The sequence below is a fragment of the Neophocaena asiaeorientalis genome, unplaced genomic scaffold (genome assembly GCF_003031525.2).
Source record: "Neophocaena asiaeorientalis asiaeorientalis breed wild unplaced genomic scaffold, Neophocaena_asiaeorientalis_V1.1 scaffold130, whole genome shotgun sequence".
NCBI lineage: Eukaryota > Metazoa > Chordata > Mammalia > Artiodactyla > Phocoenidae > Neophocaena > Neophocaena asiaeorientalis.
This window is the reverse complement of record NW_020173397.1, coordinates 7,595,348-7,621,657: the sequence shown is the minus strand read 5'-3', so window position 1 is coordinate 7,621,657 and position 26,310 is coordinate 7,595,348.

Below are 26,310 nucleotides of genomic sequence, written 5' to 3'. Positions count from 1 at the left end.
GAGAGAGAGAGAGCGCGTGTGTCAGAGACAGAGAGATCGGAGAGAATAGGAGGGAAGGAAGAAAGCAGAAATGAGCTCTTTCTAGGGATGAAGACAATCCATTAGAATCTGAACATTTTTTGAGTGTTTGAGATTGGAAGACTGTGCAGATGGGGCTCTGGGAGCCCCATCTTGGCTGATCGGACAAGAACCAGCTGGATGCAAGGGCTCCCTTTCGCCCACAGGGACGGGGTACATCTGTACATGGTTTCTCATGGGGCCAGGGGATCCCTCTGTCAGGAGAGGCTGTAGGTTCCACTGGCCCCAAGGTCTCCGGGAGCTACACAGCTGATGTCCCCCGACAACTACTGCACACAAGGGGAATATGCTGTAAAATCTACCCCCCAACTCCAGGGGAGACCCCAAAGGACCCACCCAGAAGGAAAGGAGCAGCTGAATGAGGGCTTAGAAAGAGGTCTGCTCTATCAGTGACTTACAAGCTACACTTAACCTACGAGGGGCAAGAGGCTGGGAGGGAGAGTGAGCGCATGGCCACATAGCTAGAATGCAGATGGAATTCGATGGGCTGAAACAATGAACCAAATCTCATGATGTCGAACCTCTTAAATAGAACTGTCAAGTCCTGGCCTTGGGGCAAAACACTAGCTGTGCAAGTGCAAGAAGCAAAAAGGCTTCAAAATTTAAACAGACAGGTTAACTCAGTATGAATGACGAGTGGACAGGCCTGTCAAAAATCAAGTATTATATGTGGTGAAGGAATACAGTATCTGCTGTGAACATTAAATAAGATACGGCATGCAGTGCCAGGAATATACTACGTGCTTAATAAATGTTAGTTACTGTTACTGCTCTGGCTACTCTTTGACTTGGATCGGGAACCAACTTTAAACCATTCCTACGTTTCAGGCCCATGTCAAAAGCTTTATATGTGCTTGAATCATACCAACACCCACCCAAAGTTAGAAATGATAGTTTCCCCACATCCCAGATAACAAACGGAGGCTCAGAAAGTGACTTCAGACATGTTATAGAGTGAATAGTAGGCAGAACTGGGATTTATACCTGTATCTTTACACTTTTCTAGATGGCTTTTTTTTTTAACCAGCGTTATATGAGAATCTTTATTTTGACAAATAAGTACAGTATAAAAAAGTTGACCCGAAAAGTTAAAAAAAAAAAAAACACAGGTAAAAATAAGTATGTTTACAAATTATCGTAGAAATAATGCAAAAGAGGGTTAAAATTCTCATTGAGGAAAAATCAGGACGTGTCCAACTGTATAAAGGCTCTTCCCTAGCAAGAAACTGGAATAAAGATGAAGACTCAGTTTGGTTTCACTGCAAACGTCCTAAATAACTTAGAAAAACCAGTCGAGGTCAAACGTTGTACCTGCCTACTCGTGATCTGGGGACAGAAGATACCTGCAGAGTAAGGCAGAGCTGATGGTAGGACAGCCAAGAGTTCTCCATCTGGGAGTCCATCCTACATCTACCTTTAAGTAAAAGCTGAAGAAAAGCAAGCCCTCAGACAATTCTGAGCTCTGTGGTAACTCTAGGCCTCACTCGTAGCAGCTACAGTTTTCTGGGTCTGCAGCAGGGATGGTGGGAAGTTGGGGGTGGAAATGGTGGTCATGGAAGGGTTCTGGGGGTTTCTGGGTGGGAAGAGGAAAGGAAGGGGATTAAATAAGCCATGAATATGTCTACATCACATTTTCAAACGATTCAAAATGTCTGTTTCCCTCAGGGTGGCTCAACAAAAGTATCTTTGCCTTTAATTCCAAAAAAAGTGGCTGGCGTTTGTATTTCTAATCTTCCCACAGCCTCTGATGGGTCAGATGAAATCCTTCCAATTTGGAGTGACCTTACAAAGAAAACTGAGTTGTGAGATCAGTTGGTAGGTTCGTATTTTCCTTTCCACTCAACCCAGGCAAAGCTATCATACTCAATTTAGGATTAAAAAAGGAGTTTATAGGAAGAAAACTCTCTTCCTTTGGAGATAAAAATAGCATCTGCTTCTTCTGAGGATGAGTCAGCAGCTGGAGGAAGTTATTTATAGCTTCTCGCTGACCCTTTTCAAAGTTTGTTGGTCACCTATCTGTTTAATTACTTTTGCCCTTATGATTTAAAACTCTCATGATTTTAAAAAGCATCCATTATTTCAGGAGCAACTGCATATATGGATTATTTAGCTCAGCTTTGAAGTTTTCCCAAGTTACACTGAATAGTAATTTTAGAAGTTCTCCAGCCCTCTTCTCAACCCTTTACCCTGAAAACGATAGGTATAGTTTTAGAAGAAAAAGTTCCCCAATAGTCAAGGGCTTCACTTACATCACACAATTTCAACAAATTCTCTGAGTCTGAATGAAGCTACCAGTTCCCAAGACCATGCGGAAAAACAATCAAGTCTGGAGTGCTATCTTTGTTTGCTCTTCAAATATTATATCTTATCATAAATTATATTTGGGGGGCATGGGGAAGAATATATATTTTAAACGTGATTTCTTTTTTCCAAGTACAGAAAAATTTTCTGGTACCCACTGGACTTGGGGTAGGCAGAAACCTTATTATTAACTAAAATTTGAGAACTCTGTAGTGTGGTAACTTTGAAGTGGCTCTTTGCTGTGGTTTGAATTCTAGGATGGGAGCAAAAGCTGTCAGCAACCTTGGGGAATTACTTAACTTTTCCTTCATTTGCTCCTCACCAACTGAGGACACTGCTCTCCTCAGTATAAAGCGTAGTAAAGCACGCTTGAAAAATAAAGCCTGGAGAGTTTTTCTCTCCTTCTGAATTCTCTGATCCTTGGGAAGAAGGAATCAGCTTCTAAACAAAACTTCGTCTCTATCCTTGGAGACTGAAAAGTATTGATGCCGGGGAGAAAACAGGCAGGAAGGGATGATGAACAGCAGAAAGGGAAATTGGAAAAAGTCTGCTTCTCACCATCAGCACATTCACATCAGAAGATTAACAATTATTTATGAGGTGACCAAGTTGTGAATTATTAGCTATAGGGCTATGACTCTTCTAGTGGTAGTATTTTATCAGTGCTATGTTTATGTTAGCAAAGACTTGCTTCTCAGACTATACTGAGTGAACATTTACCAGAACTCTACCAAAGTATTTTTGTCAGTGTGTTTGTCATTTAGAATCTGAGAAGAAAAAGAGAGCGTTGTCCTCGTTCAATGAAAACTCTCACTTGCACCCTGGAAGAAGCCAAGAGGTAGGGCAGGGTCCATATCAGCACTAGGGTTGGGGGGCATGCAGGTGGGCAGGGGCAAAATGGGTGGGTGTCTGCTTTGTAGGACCAGCAGCCCTGTGAGAAGCTCATAGCTAGGAACAAATCAGAACAGAGCAGCTTTGCAGGTTTCTGGGCTGTTTAATTTCAAACTGCCTTGAGGGAACTGAAAACCAGTCTCATGGACAAGACACTGGAATTTAGACAGAAAGCATCTCACAAGGTCAACCTGGCCAGCTAGCTGCCTTTGGGCAGGACGTACACAAAGGACACAGGAAAGCTAATGTCTTAAGGGCAGACACATTTCCCTTGAAAAGGCAATACTTAACTTTAATGAAATAACAGTCCAGGGCTGAACCTATATTTAAATTGACAAACGTAACTTTGAATCTCTCATTAATGTTGTCTAATTTTTGTGTTAGAATTAAACAAAATAATTCTGTGAATCCACTCTTAGCTCATAATATAAAAACCAAAAATGATGAAATTCTGAGTTATATTTCACCTTTTAGATATAAAATTCAATGACATAGTTCCAAAATACATATTTTAAAATTTTGTTATTTTCCTTCTCAGTTGACCAGCTACGAGTAAAAGCATCCTTCTGAGGCCAAAAGAGTTCCACACTTTGGCACTCCAACTCCATATAACTCTTTCAACCTGGTGCTTTTAATTAATTTTTCAAAATACGTGATCATTAGATTTTTTTTTTTTTTTGCTCGAACCGTGCGGCATGTGGGATCTTAGTTCCCGGACCAGGGATCGAACCCAGGCCCCCTGCAGAGGAAGGGTGGAGTGTTAACCACCGGACCGCCAGATCAAGTAGGAAGTCCCTACTTGATCACTAGAATTAATACTCTTGCTACCCATTTTGTACCCATTTGAAAATAAAAGTTTAATATCTAAATTCATTAAATCATTTAAAGTATTTAATAAGCTCTACTTTATAGGCAAAGTTGGTGATGCTATGGTTCTATGAACCAAAAAGCAGGGCAAACAGAATATCCGAAACGTTTGTTCAGTAAACATATCAAAGTATATGTTTGGCTCGTGGGTGCTGTAAGGTAATCAATGTGTGAATGTACTGATTGTATGTTTGGGGACCAGCTGCCTGCAATAAGACCCTATATTTATACAATAGTTGCACTTTTTGGAAACAGTGATAGACTTTTACAAAAGTACTATATCTCTGTGAGAAGATACATTTGAAACAACATGCATCTATCAAAGGACAAAATGAGGTTAATGAAATACCTTTGATAACTGCAATAACTGTGGCATCAGAAGCTGGGCTTTGAATTTCTGCTTTGAATTGGAGGAAATTAATTTTCTTTGAAATGCTGTGTTTACACATTTCAGGCGACAGCGGCTTCATTTTCAAATTTCTATATATATATATTTATAAAACTACTTAACAAGTTGGTGACAACTCTTGACTTAAAAGCACTTGGAAGATAATTTTTTCTCTTTTAAATTTCACATATAACAACATAGGCTAAACACAACTTAAAAAGCGTTTGAAGAAGTGCTTTTACTCTGTAATGGCTATGAATGGGAACTCTGATTTGGGCAGGCCTGAGCTGGTACCCTACCTCCATCACTCACTAGCTGTGTGACGATGGGCAAGCCACAAAAATTCTGTGCCTCAGTCTCTTCATCTGTAAAATGGGAGGTAGCAGTACTCCTGCACAGTTACTGAGAGTTAAATAACTGGATACATGTAAATATTTTGGAGCAGGGCCTGGCTCAGAAAATACGTTAATATTTTATTGAATTCATACATATTAGCAGTTAGTTACTATTATTGTTTCCTTATCAATCATTATTTTACTTATCTATCACTGGATTTTATTTATCTTATATATACTGACTACTTTAAGGATAACTTCAGTCATAAACCCATGCACCTCTGGGCAATTAATCTATGACAAAGGAGGCAAGAATACAACAAGGAGAACAGACTCTTCAAGAAGTGGTGCTGGGAAAGCTAGACAGCTCCAGGGAAAAGAATGAGATTAGGGTACTTCCTCACACCATGTACAAAAATAAACTCAAAATGGATGAAAGACCTAAATGTAGGGCCTGAAACCATAAAACTCCTAGAAGAAAACATGGGCAGAATACTTTTTGACATAAATTGTAGCAATATCTTTTTGGATCTGTCTCCTAAGGCAAGAGAAATAAAAACAAAAATAAGCATATGGAACCTAATTAAACTTAAAAGCTTTTGCACAGCAAAGGGAGCCATCAACAAAATGGAAAGACAACCTATGTACTGGGAGAAAACATTTGTAAATGATATGACTGACCAGGGGTTAATAACCCAAATACAGAAACAGCTCATACAATTCAATATCAAAAAAACAACCCAATCAAAAAAATGGGCAGAAGTACCTGAATAGTTTTCCAAAGAAGACATACACATGGCTAACAGACACATGAAAAGATGTTCAACATCTCTATGTTAGAGAAATGCAAATCAAAACAGCAATGAAATACCACCTCATACCTGTCAGCATGGCTATGATCAAAGTGTCTACAAATAACACATGTTGGCAAGGATGTAGAGCAAAGGGAACCCTCTTACACTGTTGTCAGGAATGTAAATTGGTGCAGCCACTATGGAAAACAATATGGAGGTTCCTCAAAAAAACAAAATAGAAATACCGTATGATGCAGCAATTCCACTTCTGGGTATTTAACTGGAAAAAATGAAAACACTAATTCAAAAAGATACATGTACCCCATTGTTCATGCAACACTATTTACAAGAGCCAAGATATGGAAGCAACCCGAGTATCCATCAGCAGACAAATGGATAAAGATTTGGTATATACACAATGGCATATTACTCAGCCATAAAAAAAAGAGTGAAATTCTGCCATTTGCAACAATGTGGATGGACCTAGAGAATATTATGCTTAGTGAGATAAGTCAGGCGGAGAAAGACAAAATACCATATGATATCACTTACATGCACAATCTAAAAAATAAAACAAATGGATGTATACAGCAAGAGTAACTGCAGTCAGTTCAAAACAAAATAAGACATGATAAGAAAACTGAATTAATATATCGCAAAAGACAAAAATCTGAAAGAGAAATGCATAACTTCTAATAAGAATTCCTGGTCGAAGAGTGACACAGCAATGAACACAAAACTTAGCTTTGAGATTCCTAGCAGCCAGAGAAGGGAGGGAAACACAATGGATTGAACATTGGATTACATCACCAACTAGAAGAAAGCATTCTGATTTGCTTCAGTTACCAACAGCTGCGTAACAAACCACCCTAAAACTTGTGGCTTAAACCATGGGGATTTATAATTTTTCAGGATTCTGTGGGCTGGCTCCGTGATTCTTCTGCTGATCTTGCTTGGGGTCACACATGAATCTACATGTAGCTGGATGATGACTAGAAACTGGGATGGGTTGGGGCTATTCTTTAGAGTATCTTGGTTTACCTCCCCGTGGTCAACTTGAGCTTCCTCACAGCATAGCAGTCTCAAGGTAGCAGATCAAAAAAGAGTTCCAATAGGATAAGCCCTAGTATGCAAGTGCATATCAAGTCTCCACCTGTGTCATGTTTGCTAATGTCCCATTGATGCAATCAAGTCATATGCCCAAACCCAGAGTAACATAAGGTTGGAATGCCAGGAGGCATGTTCATGGGGTCCACAGTCTACCAGAGTTTCTTAGGACAGTCCAAGTTAGAAATCTGGGAATCATTGTTACCCATAACTTAAAAAAAAGCTACCTTCATGGTTCATAGCCTTTTGACTATTAAATCTTGCTTCCATGTGTTACATTCTGTTTTCATTTTGTCCCTACAGTGAGACCACCAGTCCAGGACTTATCAGCTCCTATCAGTTGGACTACAAAGACTTTATTAGCCTTCTGCCTCTGGAAACCCTGGAACCATTTTCTGTGCCATTTTGTTGATGACACCCCTGCCTTTCTTTGTTAAAACAAATTCAGCAATAGTCCTGCGCATGCTGTCCATGGATTCAAATGCTTCAGCAGATATCCCGTGAGCTGTGATGAATCACTGGAAAAAGTGTTACTGTTGTAGGAGGTGTGAATTAGATCACCTAGGGGGACATCCAAAATGCAGACTTCTGAGCCTACCCAAACTTAATCTACAGAGAGCTGAGAGCATATGGGCACACATAAAATCTGCTTTCTGAACTACACTCTCTGGCCCTTCTTCTACCTCTGAAAATCATTTTTCTTTCAGTAATCTAATGACTTATCCTAGGCATGTTTTACTTCTGTATATAGGAGAAGGGGTAAGAGACTGAGAGCTACAACCGGGCAGCCTTGGGTTTAATTCTCCTTTCCATCTCTTTTGATAACTGTGTGACTTTGGATAAATCACTTCACTTCTCCGAACCTCTCTTTCTTCATGGGTTAAATGGAGATATTTCCTACCTTATATTATCATTGTAAAGACTAAATGAGACAAAATAGGTAAAGTGCACCGCCTGAAGCAAAGTTAAGAGTTCCACTTTTATTGTTGTTGATATTATTACCACTACTATTATTATTATTACCACTGCTACTACTTCCTGTAGTGCTTTAGACGTTGCTTAAGAGTAAAACCAATGCAGAGGAAAACAGAGCTGACAGATGAGGGAACTACTCAATCTCTAATGACACTGCTTGAGCACCTGGATCCAGCTGTGCCTGAAGTCATCACCTTGTTGGACTTTCCAGTTCCTAGAGTCAACTGTTTCCCTTTTTGCTTTAAGCCAGATGGAATTAGATGTCTGTCACTTGCAGTGGTGAGGTCCTGACTGTTATAGGACCCAAACCTACTCTGTATCAGTTTCATCCAACGAATGTGGTTAAAACACAGACCCTTGTTCCTACCCCTGGAGATTCTACATTTGTCTGCTTGGAGTAGGTCCTGGGAGTCTGTAATTTTAGAGCATTTTAAATGACTCAGACGTCACCAGACTACACATCAGCTTTAGGGAACTACTTCCTTAAACTGTGAGTTCCTTATTTGGCAGTCCCTACAGGACCTTGTGAGTTGCCATACGCATAGAAGCCCCACTAATATTTGTTGAATTGAACACACGTTCCGAGAACATGAGTAATTAGGCAGGACAGATTGTCTTGATAGGCTGATTATATGAAGTTGGCGGGATAGCTAAAAAGAATCAGATTACTTCCAGAAATTTCTAGCATCTTGGGGTAGCTACCTTGCTTAAATTAATTTAATACCAATTTTAAATGCTATTTGGTTTTCTCTTTCTAGCTTTAATGTTTTCATGTTGTGACCGATTCATCATGTGACCTTGGACCTGTTTTCCAGACATAATTTAATACTGCATCCTGGGTTGTTTTTTTTTTCAAATTAAGATCTCTTTGCTGCATATAAAGATTTCATGTTAGAGCTGCCCTTTACGATAAATTTTATTTCAGGTGAATAATTGTCTAATAGAAGTTTCAGTCTCACTCTAACCACATCAAGGGGTTCCCAGAGAAAACGGTTTCGTATATTTAGGATCCTGACAAATGGGGTGGGAATCCTCCTTTATGCAAGACAGGCAGTAAAAGGTGCTACTGACGAAAGCATTAACAGCACACGCTGTCCAAGTGGGGAAGAAATCAGAGCCCACCTGGAGGAGAACTCCGCTTCCTTTCTGTGACGCACACTTCAGCGATTTCATGCTCTTCACCCCACAAATATTACAATGGCTCCTTTGGAAAAATGCATCCCAAGGCCTGTGTGGATGGATTTTTAAGGGTTAAAGAGTAGAGCTGACAACGCGACCACAGAAAAAGACTTATTGCAAAGACTTGCAACGGAAACCACCCATCATCTGCCCTGAGAGGGAGTCAGTTGGGATGTGAGGTCTGAAAGATTATTTTTCAAAGCAGCATTGCATTGATGGTTTGGATTATAAAGCTGAAGGAGGCCAAAGATAACTAAATTCAAACCATTGGAATTACATTATAACCTAGAAATTCATAAACCAGAAAAACAATGCGTGCACTAACATATCAGGTCTCCCTCTGCTTAGATACTCTATAAAGTGTCAAGGTAAGAGGCCTTGCCCCACTTGAAACATTATGACAAAATCAATACCCAGGAGATATCATTCTAAGTGATCACCCTCAACTACTACGTCAGAGCCGTGGGCTCCCTAAGAGGAAGAAGAAACACTGAGGTCTTCAACAGGGGAAAAATACCCCATTCCTCCTGCTGAAATGAGACATGTTTTTGGATGAAACAAAGCCTTGCCGTCATATATCCTGATATCCTTAGCTTTGATTTCAAGAATCCATTGATATTATGGGGAGAGAGGGTCAGTGGTTGAGGTCTACAGCATCACTGGAAACTGTGAAACCCATAAGATTTGTGGTCTATGTCTATATGAGATTTTTGGGAGCAGAAGTACCTGAGAAAGATTAAGAATCACCAATTTTCTCCCACTTAACCCATTTTACAGATGGGAGTACTAAGGACATCGCTGACATGCCCAATTGTCACACAACAAGACTCAAAGAACTAGCTCTAAATCTCTGGGTCAACAGCAGACAGATGGGAACCTGATCGTGAACTTGAGGCAGGAGCTGCAAAGCGAAATCCCTGGAGTGAACTTAATCCAGAGTCCAGCTTTCTTTCACCTGCACAGTGTTTTAATCCATTAGGAAAAGTCCCAGATACCCAGCTGCTTCGGAAAAGTTGACACATTTGGCAAGATGGAGCCCACATTTCTTTGGCAGGTGTCCAGCAGTTTGCCCCATCCCGTCTGCTCTCTGCTATTGTAGGCTCACTTCTGCTTCGCTTATTCACCCTGCCCTGCCTGGTCCTGTAACACTTGAGTTCGTGTTAGGAGGCTCTGGGTGCAGAGCCTCCTAACACCTGCTGGGTACCTTGGGAGGTCTATAAAGCTCCTTTGGGGCTGGTTCCGTATCAGTCATGGCGGTTGTGGTTTATTAAAACAAACAAACAAAAACTCAAATTACAATGGCTGAGAATCACAAGTATTGCCTTCTTGCTGAGGCTACATGTCCATCAGGGTGGGGACAAGAGGTCATTCGGGGATACAAACTGAGCAGCTACTGCCTCAAACATCACTAGCAAGAGTTCGGGATGTTCTCACAATGACAATGAAGTGCTTCGGCCTGAAAGTGACACAGGTGCCATCGGCATAAGTTCATGGGTCAGCACTAGTCACACGGCCTCACCCTACCTCAAGGAGCTTGGAGATGTAATCCTATAATGTGCGCAGGTCACAGAGGCTGAAGAATGTTGAGTAAACGCTACTGGTCCCTCCCATCAGTCCAGTTGTGGCAACCTGCCCTGGGTCGTGAACTGCGGCGTGTAATTCCGAGAAGTGCTACATGGCTTTGGGTTTCCCGTGGATGTCTTTTCCACAGTGACAAAGCACTCTGTCTTGTGAGAAACAGGCAGGCAGCAAAATCTATTCGAGGTTTAGGAGGTTGTATGGAGACAGTTGTCACTTTTGCCCTCGATTCAGTTCCCAGATTTTTTTTTTTTTACTGTATGTTATTGGTTACATCTGCTATTTATCTGAGCCTGTTTCCTTATCTGTAACTGGAGTAAGAACACCATCCTACAGTTTTGTGAAGATAATTACATTAAGTGAACTCAGACAGTACGTGTAGAGTGCAACGTCTCCTTCAATGGTAGCTCCTACTTTTGGAGGTGGTACATCTTAGTGCTTCTAAGAATGGGCTTGCAACAAGTAACTGCGTGACTTTGGCAAAGTCACCAACCCTTCCCGAGCCTCAATGGCCTTGTCTTAAAAACAGGAACTCACTCTGCCTGCGTCTGGGATGACTCAGTAAGGTTATGTATGCAAAGCACCTCATACAAATTACGTGCTCAAGAAATATGGTAGTGTAACTGTATAGAACAGGGAACTAGATTCCATGTCCTGGGATAAACCATAATGGAAAAGAGTATAAAAAAGAATGTGTATATGTGTATAACCAAGTCACTTTCACTGTACAGCAGAAATTAATACAACATTGTAAATCAACTAGACTTCAAAATAATTCATTAATTAAATATGGTAGCTTAGTATTTTTTAAATGGATTACCATGTGAATGCCCAAAGTCTTTCATTTCTGTTTTAACAAATGAAAAAACAACACTAACTCTTGCCCTGCTGATCAATATCACTGTCACTGGATTTGAGCCTGTTTTTTGGCATAAATATTCCTACTTTATGACCTTCTTGGATATAAAACACTCTCCGGTTGGGACTCCAGGCCTCCTTGGTGTTTCCTGATGAAGATGAACTCCATTCCAAGTATCTGGCAGCTCTGCTGATCTTTGATCTGTGTGGTACATTTGTGTAGCAATCAAAAAATTATAATGTGGTCCAGAGAGCTGCCACCAAGTACTGATCAGTGTTGAACTGCTTAGACAAAATTATGGGGAACTTTTAGTCTTATCTACTTAAATCCTCCCCTAAGAACCCAATGAACAAATTGATGTCAGGAAATCAAGCAGATTTGCTACAGATCTTGTGAGTATCCCAGACAAGTACAGGGAAAATATAAGATAATTGACACAAACAAACAAAAAAATCAAGAAATCCAGAGAGGGTTCTCTGTACCCCAGACTTGAACCCTGGTTCCCCAAATGTCAGGGGAACAGACACAGAAGGATGAGAAAGCACATCTTCTGGGGGACTCCTAAGTGCTTTATTATTTTATTTAATTCTCAAGACAATGACTTGCAAGGTGGTTCTACTTGTTCCCATTTTATAGATGGGGAAACTGAGGCCCAGAGACGTTAAGCAACTGTTCAAGGTCCCACAGGACACATGGTAGATTTCAAATCTGAACCACACACCTGACTACCTCTTTCTACCTTAGCAGGCAATTTCTCCTGCCAGGGAAAAGTTAGCTCCAAAATGTCAGCTTTAGAGTTCCTTCAAAATGTGGCCTGAAGAGGTTAATGAGTTTCCCAGACAGATCAAATAATCTGCTGAAGGTCTCACAGCTGGTTAACGGGCAGAGTTGGCTGCAAAGCCTGTGTTCTCTCCCTGATTCCACACAGCCTCCCAAACCAGGCAGATGCTCGGTCCAAAGGCTGATTCTCTGGATTCCCTCAGGTTTCCCCAGTCACCAAGAATCTTAAAGATCACTCAGGAATCTCCCCAACTGGATCTAGAATAAAAGACGTTCTTCAGATAAACGTGAAGCCTGGCCAGTTTCTGCTGGCTTTGGAATAAAGGGCTGCGGTGGAGATGCGCGTGACCATCTCTCACGTGGGGACCATGTAAAACTGATCTAAGATGCCAAGCATTTTGAACCAATCTGTCAGCTAAAGATCACTTTAATTTTTCATCTGCCTTTTACAGGCAACTTCCACTTCCCACCTCTGATAGACACAAGATAGGACACCAGCCCTGCCCAGGCAAGCTGCTTCAAGAGAACGGGAGGGGAGCAGCCCTGGATTCTGGGCCAAGGGGGAGGGAGATGAGGTCGGCAGATCAGGTTTCAACCCCTAGATTTCTTTACCGAGGAGGGAAGGATGAGATCTTTAAGAGGACACTGTCAAGAGTGCCCCCAAAGATCTCGTCTCTCCCCCTACCCCGGGCGTGTCCGAGTCCTTCAGCATCAAGCTGGCTGAGGCTTCTGTGGATGGACTGAGCAGATTTCCCACATGATAGGGAATTTGTTTTGGAGGTGTCAAGAGATCTAAACCAGGTCTGACACTTTAAACCCCAGCTGGTTCTCAACTGGAGACGTTGGGAGTGGGGGCCAGGGGCGGAGACACGAATTGGTTGTTCCCAGGGTAGAGGAAGCACACAGTTGGTAGAACAGAGGATTATACAGGGTCCTGGCTAAGTCTTGGGCAGAGCCTCCAGATTGAAGTCTCCTGAGCATCCATTTCACAGACCACATTTTTAAGGGCCCAGATAACAAGTATAAACAGCGCTGTTTCATCAGTAAGAAAAATGATGGTGATGCTGAGGAGAGGAGGATGTTGGGAGGTGAAATGATCCTTCTTGACTCTTGACAGCCCCTTCTGGTGCAGGATGGGTAACTGACAGGCAGCACTCGTTCTACTCTCTGCCCCTCGACTGCCTTTCCTCCAGCGACATGGAGAAACTCATCTGATTGGAAAATTGGGGAAGACAAAATTCCTCTCTTTTTGTCTTTCCAAGTGTGAACCTGTCAGCAGCACTGCGAGCTCCTCCCAGCTGCTCTGTGCTGTAAATCTTGGCCGACATCACTGCCTGGGCTGGTTGTATTCATCTACCTGTCAGAGGCAGGTGGGGTGAGTGTTCCTAATTCCATTGCACCCACTTACTTGCAAATATAAACCACAGCTTCCATCCTAGCCTTTGCCTGTCATAGGAGTTATGGTTAGATTTTCCAACCTACAACTCTTTTGTCTTATTTCTCTATTTGCTCAGAATCCAGGTGGAGAAGGCAGTCATATTTATTGGGTCCCTGGGTTGGTTAATTTTATCTGTCAAGTTGGCTGGGCAATGGTGCCCTGGTGATTAGTCAAACATCAGCCTAGATGTTGCTGTGAAGGTATTTTTTTTAGATGAGATTAATATTTAGATTAGTGACTTTAAGTAAAGCAGCTTTGCCTCCATAGTGTAGGTGGGCCTCATCTAATCAGTTGACGGCCTTAGAAGCAAAGACTGAGTTTTCCAGAAGAAGCAATTCTACCTCAAGACTACAACACAGAAACCCTCTTTGAATTTTCAGTCTTCAGACTCCAGGCTGCAACACCAAATCTTATCTGAATTTCCAGTCTGCCAGTTTGCCCTACAGATTTCGTATTTGCTAGCCACCACAACTGCATGAACTAATTTCTTAAAATAATTATCCTTCTCTCTCTCTCATCGTCTCTATCTTACTGCCTTTCCCTCTCTGCCTCACTACAGATCCTATCAGTTGTGTTTTTCTAGTGAACTCTAACTAATACAGTCCCCTTAAATTCCAACAAATTACAACAGTGAGTCCTCATTCAATCCTCACAATTACTTACATGGTAGGCAACTGCATTCTTCCCATTTTAAAGATGGGAAAACTGAGGTTTAGGGAAGTTAAGTAACTTGCTCAAGGCTATGCAGCTAGCCAGTGGAAAGGCAGTAATGGAAGTCAAACATTTCTGAAACCATAGCTGATGTCTGTAATTATTGTACCACACTGGCTCCAGACCAGGAAAGAAAGGCATACTCAAAGTTATGATAAGGTACAGAACTAAGGGTAAGTTGGATATACCCGTTTGATCATAGTCAACTGAGGAAAATCTTTATCTCTTGTCTCCTGCTGAGTGGTTATATTTTGACGCTCTCTCTGCTGTATTGCTGGATGAAATAATTATAAGTTCAAGCTGATACTAATAGCCCAGGGGCTGTGTCCCTGGTCAGCCATCCTGGTGCTTTCAAGGCCTACTTTGTCATGTAACCTGTGGTTCTGAGGGTCCCTTTTATATCGGTTACCCTAACATTCACCATAATCAGTAACTCCCCAGACTGGCTATAATAGAGCACACCTTCTCCTTTTTCAGTTACGTCTGAAATTTGCTATTATAAAGCTTTCCAGTACTAGCAAGAACAACATCAAGAAATGCAATCTTTACTGATAAAACTCACCTGAGGATTTATTCATGTGTTCACTTACTCATCCATTGATCCAATGGTTAGCCAGAAAGACTTACTGAGAATTACGCTATACTTGAATTTTACTTCCTTTACTCAAAAATAATTGTGGAACTCTTGACTACTCGTCTACTTGTCTTCCTACGTAGATTCTCTCAAATTTCTCCCTCTTTTTCACAAGAACTCATGTCCAGTAATACTTAATTTGATAAACTAATACAGAGAAATGGATTCATGAGTATTGAATGACGTGATGGTTACTACTTCCGCGTAAGGTATATTCATTGTTAGAAAGATCTTTTAGAAGCACATCATCTTGATGCTGAAGGAATGGCTTTCATGATAGATGTTTCAGGCAATATATTATGGGTGTTTTGCTTACATGAGTCTTCTCAGTGTTCTCTCAAATCTCACTAACCGTGTTCAGGTTAATACTGCCATTTTATGAGAAATCAGCCATATGTCATCTTGTATGACATCATTTTACTCATTAAGGGGATGATTTCATGATAAAATAAAAAGAACCAAATAATTATTTGCATTATGAAAAATCATTCGTGATATATTTATATAAGGTAATGGTTCAAAGAAGCCAATAGGCTTCAAACTGTCTCCCCTCCAGTTTCATGAAAATATTACTTTACCCGCAAGACAGACTGAAGCTGCTTAATCGATAGCCACTCTCCTTGTATTTTTAGCAACTGAGCCAGTATTCTGGTTAGGATGGCAGAAAGATGTCTAGCTAAAAGACTGCATTTGCCAGCCTCCATGCATCTAGGCAGTAGTGTGTTTACTGGTTACTGTAACCAGTAGTGTATTTCTCCTAGGAATGTTCATCAAGTAAAGCTGACTCAAGTAGGAAGTGTTTGCCTGTTGCTTTCCCTGCTTTCTCCTGCCTGGAAGGCAGACGTAAAGGCTGTAGCTCTAGCAACCATTTTGGAACATGAGGCAACATTGTGAATTGAAGCCATGGGATAACATTGTGGAACATAAAGATAAGAGCACTCGGGTGAGCAGGGAATTCTCCTCTCAGTATTGGACTACTTCCCTCCAGATTCTATTATGTAAGGAAGATAAAATTTCTACCTCATTTGAAGGACTCAAGTTTGCTGTGTGTGTGTGTGTGTGTATTTTTTATGTAACTAAACCTAACTGTAATTAAAACATCCTTTAATTAAACCTAATTAAAATATAGGTTTATTAATAAAACCTATAAACATTATTATTCCAATAATGTTTCACTCATGGAGCCAATCTAGAATCTTGAGTTTATTCATGGCTGAGTGTTCCAGCCAGTTTGCATAAGTAGAAACCAAGTTCCCAAATATTCGGGCCCTGGCTCCTGGTCTCTTGTCTTGAACACAGAGCCTCGATTTTCTTTGGTCCATTACTATTGCTATTCATGGATTGTCCAGCGTATTTTTAAAGAAATCATTGTTCAGAGAATGTAACTTTCACTTAAAGTTAAAAGCTGCTTCTACTCTTCTTCTTTTTCCCTCTGAGTTTGGGTGAAATTATGCCTGGTGTAATTTACTGTAGTTCTTCCCCTGCCCTTTTTTTTTTTTCTAAGTATCTGTCTTGGCGATTTTAAGACCTGTAAAATGTTGGTTACTCTCACTTGTCCTAATCAGAGATTGAATAAAGAGACATTTCGAAATCTTGGAAAGATTGAGGGCTTCTGAACTTGAGCTGATCTGTTCAACCAGTTAGTTGAGCGAGGCCAGATGAGCCCTCAGGAAAAATCATGAAAACTAAATTAAACCGAACAGAAAAAAGCAATTTGCCAGCAGTGAACCCAATTCACAGTTGGCCTCCTCCAGAGAAGAGTATCCTGCCTTGGTCGCGCGCCAACCAGAGCTCGCTGCGATTATCTGTAGGATTGCACAATTCCTCTTAGGACAGTCATGAAAGGAAAAATAACATTTGTTCTGCCAAAGCGTGTGGACTTGCTGACATTTGCTGAAATACAGATATCACCCGAGTGAAAAGTGAACAGGATGTTATCCTTAAGGTACTTTAAAGAGCAAGTATGTGACACATCTTTTCCACACATACATAAGGCAGCTTGAATTTTTGGTAATTGTGAGGGCTTGACTCTTGCAACTATTTCCAACAGACCCCTGGTGGCTTTGGGAAGATCATCCCATGATATCTCAACCTGGTGAGAAACTGTTCTCTGTGATGTTCAGTAATGTTTGTCTATTTCTACCCTTCTTGGAACGGTGATTTAAGAGGATAGAATCTGGCCTTGCTGGCTGGGAGGGGAGTCAGCACAGTTTAAATCAATTGTATCTGTCATATGAATTCCCTGATTCTAGACTGAAAAGAAGAAGTACACTAGGAAAAGATGGGGAAAAAGATGCCATGTATTATATACTCTGATGGAGAAAGTAAGGAGGATTTTAAATGACGGAGATTATCAACAATTCCTATTGGATGGCTTTCAAGGTGGAAGGCTCTGGGGATAGATTTGTGGAGGGCACAATAAAAGAAATTCAACAGCTAGTGGCTTATCTGGAGACTCTTGATTAAATGATATTTAAACTATATTTAAGGTATTCAAGTACTTCCTTTATTTCTGGGCGTTTCACTGTTGAAAGATTCAGATACAAAGCAGGCTTGGACGTATGAAACAGAACTGGTTTCTGGCTAAAGAACACAGCAGAAATTGAATATAGTCAAAGTTAAACACAGATGATTAGCACTCTCGTTTGGTAAAGTAGCTCAGGATGAAATATGGTGGATAGCGCAGAGGAAGAAAATATAAGTAGTAATGGCCAAACTGCTCAGCAACAGAGTCAATGAGGACTTGGCCAACAGTCATCAAAATATTAGAAAATAATTGAAAAATAATTCACAGGAATTAGGCAATGTGTTTCAATAATATCTATCCTCATACATTGTGGGGATCATAGATACACGTGTGTGTGCGCATGTGTATTCTATATACATGGAAACATGTTTGGAGATATAACTGCAGAAGATTAGATGTTGACACAGATTAGGTTTGATAGCGTCAAATTCATTTTTAAAATTCTTGTATTCACGAGTAAATAAAAGGACCCAGTTTAGACTGCTGATCTGCAGTCGTGAAAATGGTAGCCTTCTCTAATATGACAACTAGGGTTTGAAGATCATTTATAGCTGGGAGTGGGGTCATATGGAGGCTACAGAACCACTACTAAGTGAATACGTCATGTTATAAAGGGTCTTTGATATCACAACGATATAAAATGCTATAGTTAAGCTGGAATGTTGCAGTGATACAGCACATTTTGGGTAGGTGGTGTGGTCAATGAGATTGAAGATACAGTTGTCAATAAATCCAATGCAGTTTAATTCACATCAGTAAAAACCTATACAGTGCCCACAGTATGCCAGGTACTGTGCCAGCTGCTGTGAATCCAAAAACGAATAAATGAGAGCACTTGGCTCTAGAAAAAACTTACAGTTCCCCGAAAGATACAAAGAAGACACAGCAATGAGCAGGAAGGTGATCGGATGGAATGTATGTAATGAGATATACACAATTCCAGGACATGTACACGGAACAGAAATAATAATATAAGGGAACAGATAGCAATGTTTTGTGGACAAGACTTTTTCTTGGTGTGACGGGGGGTGGGGAAAATGCAAAGTTTTAGGGAGAAATTTCTACCTGAGCTTTTAAAGAAGAGGAGGAGAAAGTCAGAGACATTCAGGGATGGAGCACAGGAGACAATCTGGGAGCAATGATGTGAACATTTGTTTTTTTGAAAGAAGGGAGATAGACCCAGATCATCCATTAGTATCTCCTCCAGACCCAGTGTCCAAAATCAAGAATTTCATGACTATGATTCAGATTTTAGGTTTGCATATTCATCTCATTAATTTCTCTCTTTTTTTTTTTTTTGCGGTATGTGGGCCTCTCACTGTCGTGGCCTCTCCCATTGCGGAGCACAGGCTCCAGACGCTCAGGCTCAGGGGCCATGGCTCATGGGCCCAGCCGCTCCGAGGCATGTGGGATCCTCCCGGACCAGGGCACGAACCCGTGTCCCCTGCATCAGTAGGCGGACTCTCAACCACTGTGCCACCAGGGAAGCCCCCATCTCATTAATTTTGATAAAGATTTTTTATAGAACTGAACTGAAAAATTCACCTCATGCTTAAAGTTTGAAGGAACTTTGAGATCATCTTTGGTTTCCCCATATCACTTACTCATTCAATTCAACAAATATTCACTGAGGATCTACTATGTGCCAGATTGTCGAGCACTATTCTCAACACTTAGAATACATCAATAAATAAAAGGGACGGATACCCTTGGCCTCGTGGAGCTTATGTTCCAAGAGGGAGAGGCAGATCATAACTAATACACATAATAAATATGGAAATATTATAGTCTGCCAAAAGGCAGTAAATGCTTCGGGGGAAAATCAGAGCAGGTAGGGTGAATGTCTCTGTTTGCCCAAGGCAGCCTCAGGTTATTCCTGTTGTCCCAACATAATTATTCACAGCAACTCTACCTCTAAAAGATGTCCTAGTTTGGGTCAGACACTATATAAACTTCTAAGCAGAGTTAAAGGGAATCAGGAATGTGGGTGCACCTGCGTGTGCACGCGTGCAGGGCCACATTACTATATTTAAAGTGGTAATCCAGGTAAGCCTCACTGAGAAGGGGGCTTCTGAGCAAAGACCTAAAGAAGTGAGAGAGTGAGCCTCCCAGATATCTTTGTGAAGAATATTCCAGGGCAAAGGCCCGAAGATTTCCAAGGAATGAGAGGAGGCCAGGGCCCTGAAGAGGAATGAACGGAGGGGAGAGCAATTGGAGATGCCAGCAGGCAGGAAAGGAGAAGGGAGCTGGAGAGGGTGGGGCCCTAGGCCACTGAAAGGGAGTTGAGCTCTCCTTTGAGTCCAGTGGAAGGCCACTGGGGGATCCTATATAGGAAGGACATAATCTGACTCATATTTGAAAATCATTACTCGGGCAATTCTTTGTGGAGTCGATTCCTTGAAAAGACTATACTCTAGGGGGTAAAAGTAAAGGCAAGCTGTCTAGATAGGAGGCTCCTACAGTGAACGCAGTGAGAGACGGTCATGGCTTGGAACAGGATGGTGGCAGTGGATACGGCGACAAGTACTCAGATACTGAATGTGTTATGAACCAACCAGATTTCCTGCAGACGAGAGATGAGGGGATGAGGTTCTCATATCTTGCAGTAGTAACAAAGGATTCCTTAAAGAACTAGTTTAACAACTCGTGGGTTTTAGTCCTCGCTGAGCTCTTAAAAAACAAATGACTTCTCCCACTTTGCTTCAAAGCTACGCCTTCCCTTTCAAAGCATTTTCAAAATGGTAAATCCCATCAAAGTTTAGTTGTACAAGTAAAAGCTTCTGTCTGGTAACTATTAAAGATGGTTCCAATATGGCTGGTTCTGATTAATTGCAATATGGTGTATGCACCATGTTGAAAGAGAGTATTTTGTCAAATATGGGGCCTTCCAAACTGTAGCCAATAGGTAATCAATTTGTTGAGTGTTAAGTTTACATTTTGAAATGCTGAATAGTGTTGATGGTAGGACGCCAAGTGGTGATGGATTATTGTGAGTGGTGGAGCAGAGAGAGTCAGGAGCTCTGCCTGTGACACCGGCTATGACTGTCACCACATCCCTAAACCTCACTGAGACGAATGCCCTTGGTTGTAAATGGAACACCTTGCTGTGATTACAGCTCTGGATTTTGGTAGTCACTGTGTTTTCATCTCTGAATGTAACTCTGTAAATACTTAGAAATCAGATAATAGGAATAAGGCTATAAATAGACAATTAGGATCCTGATTGCTCATCAGTTTTTAATATTTTATGGTTATCTCAGGCCTCTTACTTGTGTATGTGTGCAACTTGAGGTCAAGGGCTGATATCTTTTCTAACAATGTATTATACTCGTGGGCCATAATTTAGAGAGGCGCATAGCATGACGATGAAGAACACAGGTATGTTTATAAATTGGAAAAAATAGTAATTACATCTTAGGAACACTGGGCTATTATACAAAAATTAGAGTGAAAATAACCATCAACTATTAAAACCAATGTTAACTGAAACTTTACTATGAGTAAGGCAGTATATTAAATACTTTATGAACTCTTTTTATTTAATTCTAAACGAAAACCCAAGATTCCATGGGTAGGTACTCTTTTCATACCCATTTTAGAGAGAGAGAGAGAAGCAAAGCCACAGAAACCTGAATAATTTCTGCAAAGTTATTCAAACCCAGGCACTTGGCCTCCAGATCTTGCACCATCTGAACCACAATACCCAAGTCTCTCCACAATATACAGAGAAGGGTAGCAGTTTCTGGCAAAAATGAGAACTCAGTAAATGGAAGCCATGACGATGATGGTTATTAGAGCAGTGGGAATTCAATACCTGCTAGGTAACTGAAAGAATCCATGAGTCATCTACACTGAGGCACTGAGGTGAAAACTGAAATCAGGAAGAAACGAGCTCAGCCAAGGGGAGAGAGCAGAGAAGGGCTGAGAACTGAAATGAGGAGGACGGATAACCAAACGCCTTAATGCCCACTTGGATGGTGTTGAACCTAGAAGTGACCATTCTCATGACCTACAGCAGAAATGAATGTTTCCTCCGGGACTGATTGAGTGACTCTTGGATTTTGGTTCTAACTCTTTAAAATTGTTTCTCTCACTCTGTTCAAAGCCTTGTCTTCCTTTTCAAAACATTTGCAAAATGGTAGATCCCACCTCCAAAGAGTCCATCAAAGTTTAGTCACAAACATAACTGCTCCTGTCTGGTAAAGATTAATGATGTTTCTGATACGAATATTTTTGATTAACTGCTGTTGAAACTCGAGCTGAATGTCAAAGCTGGGAAATGAACTTTAAAATGGACTCAAAAGACAAGAGGCCCCTGTGTCCTTGAACATAATCCAATCAAAGAAATTGCAAAGGAAAACACAAGAGACAGTATTAAATTTGTGATGACATGACAGATCCTTGTTCCATTTGTGGAAAAAAAAAAAAAGGCGCACCAGGTCATCATTCTTTAAGAGACTCTCCTTTGATATTGACCTGCCTAAAATGCTTAAATAAAAAAAAAATTCTAAAACACAGCTCTTGACTTCACTTGTAAAACATCTATCTGTCCTCCAAAAATTCTGGTTTGCAAGTCTTGATGTTCCAAGTCACATTAAAGGAACAAAATAAAAGAAAATGCAGTCAAGAAAACAGGAGCATTTGATTGTATGTAATGTAGACAATTAAGGAAAGTAATGGCTGGTAACATCTCCTGGCAAGCTGTCATCCTATTAAGGCTGAGAATTCAATTTTATTAAAGTTGTCCCAAAGGAACACAGGGGTCCCAATCCTGGATACCTCTACATGAGTATAATCAGATGGTAATATCATAATCAGGCAAAACTGAAGTATATCAGTTGTTCATAAAGCTTCATTGGGATTACACTGAATGGTGTTATGAGCATGTTACTTTAAGAAAACATCTACCAACACCATTAGCTTTCTTTCATCCTGACCTACTACTACTTCACCAGTTACCAGTGATAGCAGTGCAGGGAGTAGATTACGTTTTTCTCATAGGGCTAGTGATAGATATTCAATTTTAAATGCTTCCCACAGATTCTTCCAGCTCCTCTTTGCCCTCCACAATTAGGTAAAATTGGGTTCATGCTGCACCAGAATCACCTGGGAATCTAATGAAAATGTAAATTTCTGGACCCCACACCAGAAAAATGGAGTTAGAATCTCTGGAAGGTAGGGATAAGAATCTCATTTTTAACAAAATCTTCTGTTGATTCTCAGGCATACAAAGTTGGAAAGGCAGTGTGCAGAGACGTGTGTTCAAGTTCAGCCTGTGCCTCTACATAGCCCTGTAACCCTGGATAAGTCACTTAGAGTTTCAAAGTCTCATTTCACTCTTGTATAAAATGAGGATATTAACACCAGTCCTGCTTTCGGCAAAGTTGTGTACAAGTTGAAATGAGGTTACAGATGTGAAACTGCTTTTTAAACTACAAAGTATGGTGTATGGGTAATATATTACTGTTGTGGTTGTTATACAGCCATTCCTCTCCCCCTCATCCATTCCTTTGGCTTACGATGCCATGGGTAGCAATTATGTATGAAACATGGGGCAGAGAATTGCAGACGTTCTTGATGTCTTGACTCTAGAAGTCTGCTTTAAGCTCATAATTGTAGAGTACTAAAAGGGACGCATCTGTCTTCAACCCTCTCTATGTGTGTTGGCTTATAAAATTTTTCTTTACGATGTAGTCCATGTTTTGAATCTGCTCTATTTATTTATCTACTGTGTGGAAAATGAGACATAAGACTTTAGATGAAAATTCATCTGGTCTCATCCAGCCAGGATGAATTACAGTCAGTAGCAATAGCTCTTTGAAAAATAGGAAAATATATCTGCTTCATGTAGACCTGACTTAGAACTGATAAATAAAATGGACATTTCTTGATTTTAAAATAATATTGATTGATAAACACATTTGGTTCAATAACATATCTTAGGGAAAATTATATATATTTCATATAGATGTATCTCGATTTTAAAACTCTCAACAAAGTGGGTATAGAGGGAATGTACCTCAACATAATGAAGGCCATATATGACAATCCCACAGCTTACAACACACTCAACAGAGAAAAACTGAAAGCTTTTCCTCTAAGATCAGGAATAAGACAAGGATACACACTCTCACTACATTTATTCAACATAATACTGGATGCCTAGAAAGAGCAATTAGGCAAAAAAAAGAAAAGTCATTCGAATCAGAACAGAAGAATGAAAACTATCTCTATTTGCAGATGGCATGATATTACACATAGAAAACGTTAAAGACTTCAACAAAAAGCTGTTAGAACTAATAAATAAATTTAGTATAGTTGCAGGATACAAAATCAATATATAAAAATCAATTGCATTTTATAAAATAATGAACTATCAAAAAGAAATTAAGAAAACATCCCCATTTACAGTTACATCAAAATGATAAAATACTTAAGAATACATTTAACTAAGGAGATGAAAGACCTGAACACTGTAAAATAGTAATAAAAGAAATTGCAGAAGACACAAATAAATGGAAACCATGCTCATGGTTTGGAAGAATTAATACTGTTAAAATGTCCATACTATCCAAAGCAATCTGCAGACTCAATGCAATCCCTATCGAAATTCCAAAGGCATTTTTCACAGAAGAAAAACAAAATTCAAATTTGTGTGGAACCACAAAAGACCCCAAATAACCAAAGCAATCTGGAGAAAGAAGAACAAAGTTGGAGGCATCCTGTTTCCTGATTTCAAACTGTTACAAAGCTTTAGCAATCCAAACAGTATGGTGGTGGCATAAAAATAGACACATGGATCAATAAAACAGACAATGGAGAACCCAGAAATAAACCTATACATATATGGTCAATTAATTTATAACAAAGGAGCCAAGAGTATACAATGGGGATGGATAGTCTCTACAGTAAGTGTTGTTGGGAAAACTGGATATCCATGTGAAAGAATGAAACTGGACATTTATCTTACACCATACAGAAAAATTAACTCAAAATGGATTAAATACTTAAATATAAAACCTGAAACCATAAAACTCTTAGAAGAAAACATAGGTGGTAATCTCCTTGACTTTGGTCTTGGCAATGGTTTTTTTGGATTTGACACCAAAAGCAAAAATAAACATGTGGGACTATACCAAACTAAAAAGCTTCTATACAGCAAAGGAAGCTGTCAACAAAATGAAAAGGCACCCTATGGAATGGGAGAAAATATCTGCAAATCATATATCTGATAAGAAGTTAATATCTAAAATATATTTTAAAAAACTCACACAACTCAGTAGAAAGAAACCCAACAATCTAACCAGAATATGGGCAGAGTATCTGAATGGACAATTTTCCAAAGCGGACATACAGATGGCCAACAGGTATGGGAAAAGGAGCTCAACACACTAATCATCATGGAAACACAAGTCAAAACCACAAGGAGATATCACTTCACACCTGTTAGGATGGCTACTATCAAAAAGAGAAGAAATAACAAGTGTTGGCAAGGATGTGGAGAAATAGGAAAACTTGTGCACTGTTGGTGGGAATGTAAATTGATGTAGCCACTAAGGAAAATAGCATGGAAGCTCCTCAAGAAATTAAAAATAGAACTAGCCTATGATCCAGCAATTCAATTCTGGGTATTTATACAAAGGAAATGAAATCACTGTCTTGAAAAGATATTTGCACCCCTGTCTTTTCTGCAGCATTATTTACAATAGCCAAGACATGGAAACAACCTAAGTGTCCATCAGCAGATGAATGAAATGTGCATATACATATATTCACCTTCCTTCCTTCTTCCTTCCTTCCTTCCTTCCTTCCTGCCTTCCTGCCATAAAAAAAGGAAATCCTGCCATTTGGAACAACATGCATGGACCATGAGGAAGTTATGCTAAGTGAAATAAGTCAGACAGAAAAAGGCAATTACCACCTGATATCACTTATAGGTGGGATCTGAAAGAGAAAAGACAACAAACTAATGGTTTCTAGAGATGGCGGTTGGGAGTCAGCAAATTACGTGAAGGTGGACAAAAGATATAAACTTCCAGTTATAAGTTCTGGGATGTAACGTATGCCATGGTGAATATAGTTAACAACGTAGTTACCTCTACTGTATATTTGAAAGTCCCTAAAAGAGTAAATCTTAAAAGTTCTTGATCTAGGGGAAGATGGCAGAAGAGTAAGACGTGGAGATCACCTCCCTCCCCACAGATACATCAGAAATACCTCTACACGTGGAACAACTCCTACAGAACACCTACTGAACGCTGGCAGAAGACCTCAGACCTCCCAAAAGCCAAGAAAGTCACCACGTACCTGGGTAGGGTGAAAGAAAAAAGAATAAACAGAGACAAAAGAATAGGGACGGGACCTGCACCAGTGGGAGGGAGCTGTGAAGGAGGAAAGGTTTCCACACACTAGGAGCCCCTTCGCGGGCGGAGACTGCGGGTGGCGGAGGGGGAAGCTTCGGAGCCGCGGAAGAGAGCACAGCAACAGGGGTGCGGAGGGCAAAGCAGAGATTCCCGCACGGAGGATCGGTGCCGACTGGCACTCACCAGCCCGAGAGGCTTGTCTGCTCACCCGCCGGGGTGGGCGGGGCTGGGAGCTGAGGCTCGGGCTTTGGTCGGATGCAGGGAGAGGACTGAGGTTGGCGGCGTGACCACAGCCTGAAGAGGGCTAGTGCACCACGGCTAGCCAGGAGGGAGTCCAGGAAAAGGTCTGGACCTGCCAAAGAGGCAAGAGACCTTTTCTTCCCTCTTTGTTTCCTGGTGCACGAGGAGAGGGGATTAAGAGCGCTGCTTAAAGGAGCTCCAGAGACGGGCGCGAGCCACGGCTAACAGCGCGGACCCCAGAGACGGGCATGAGACGCTAAGGCTC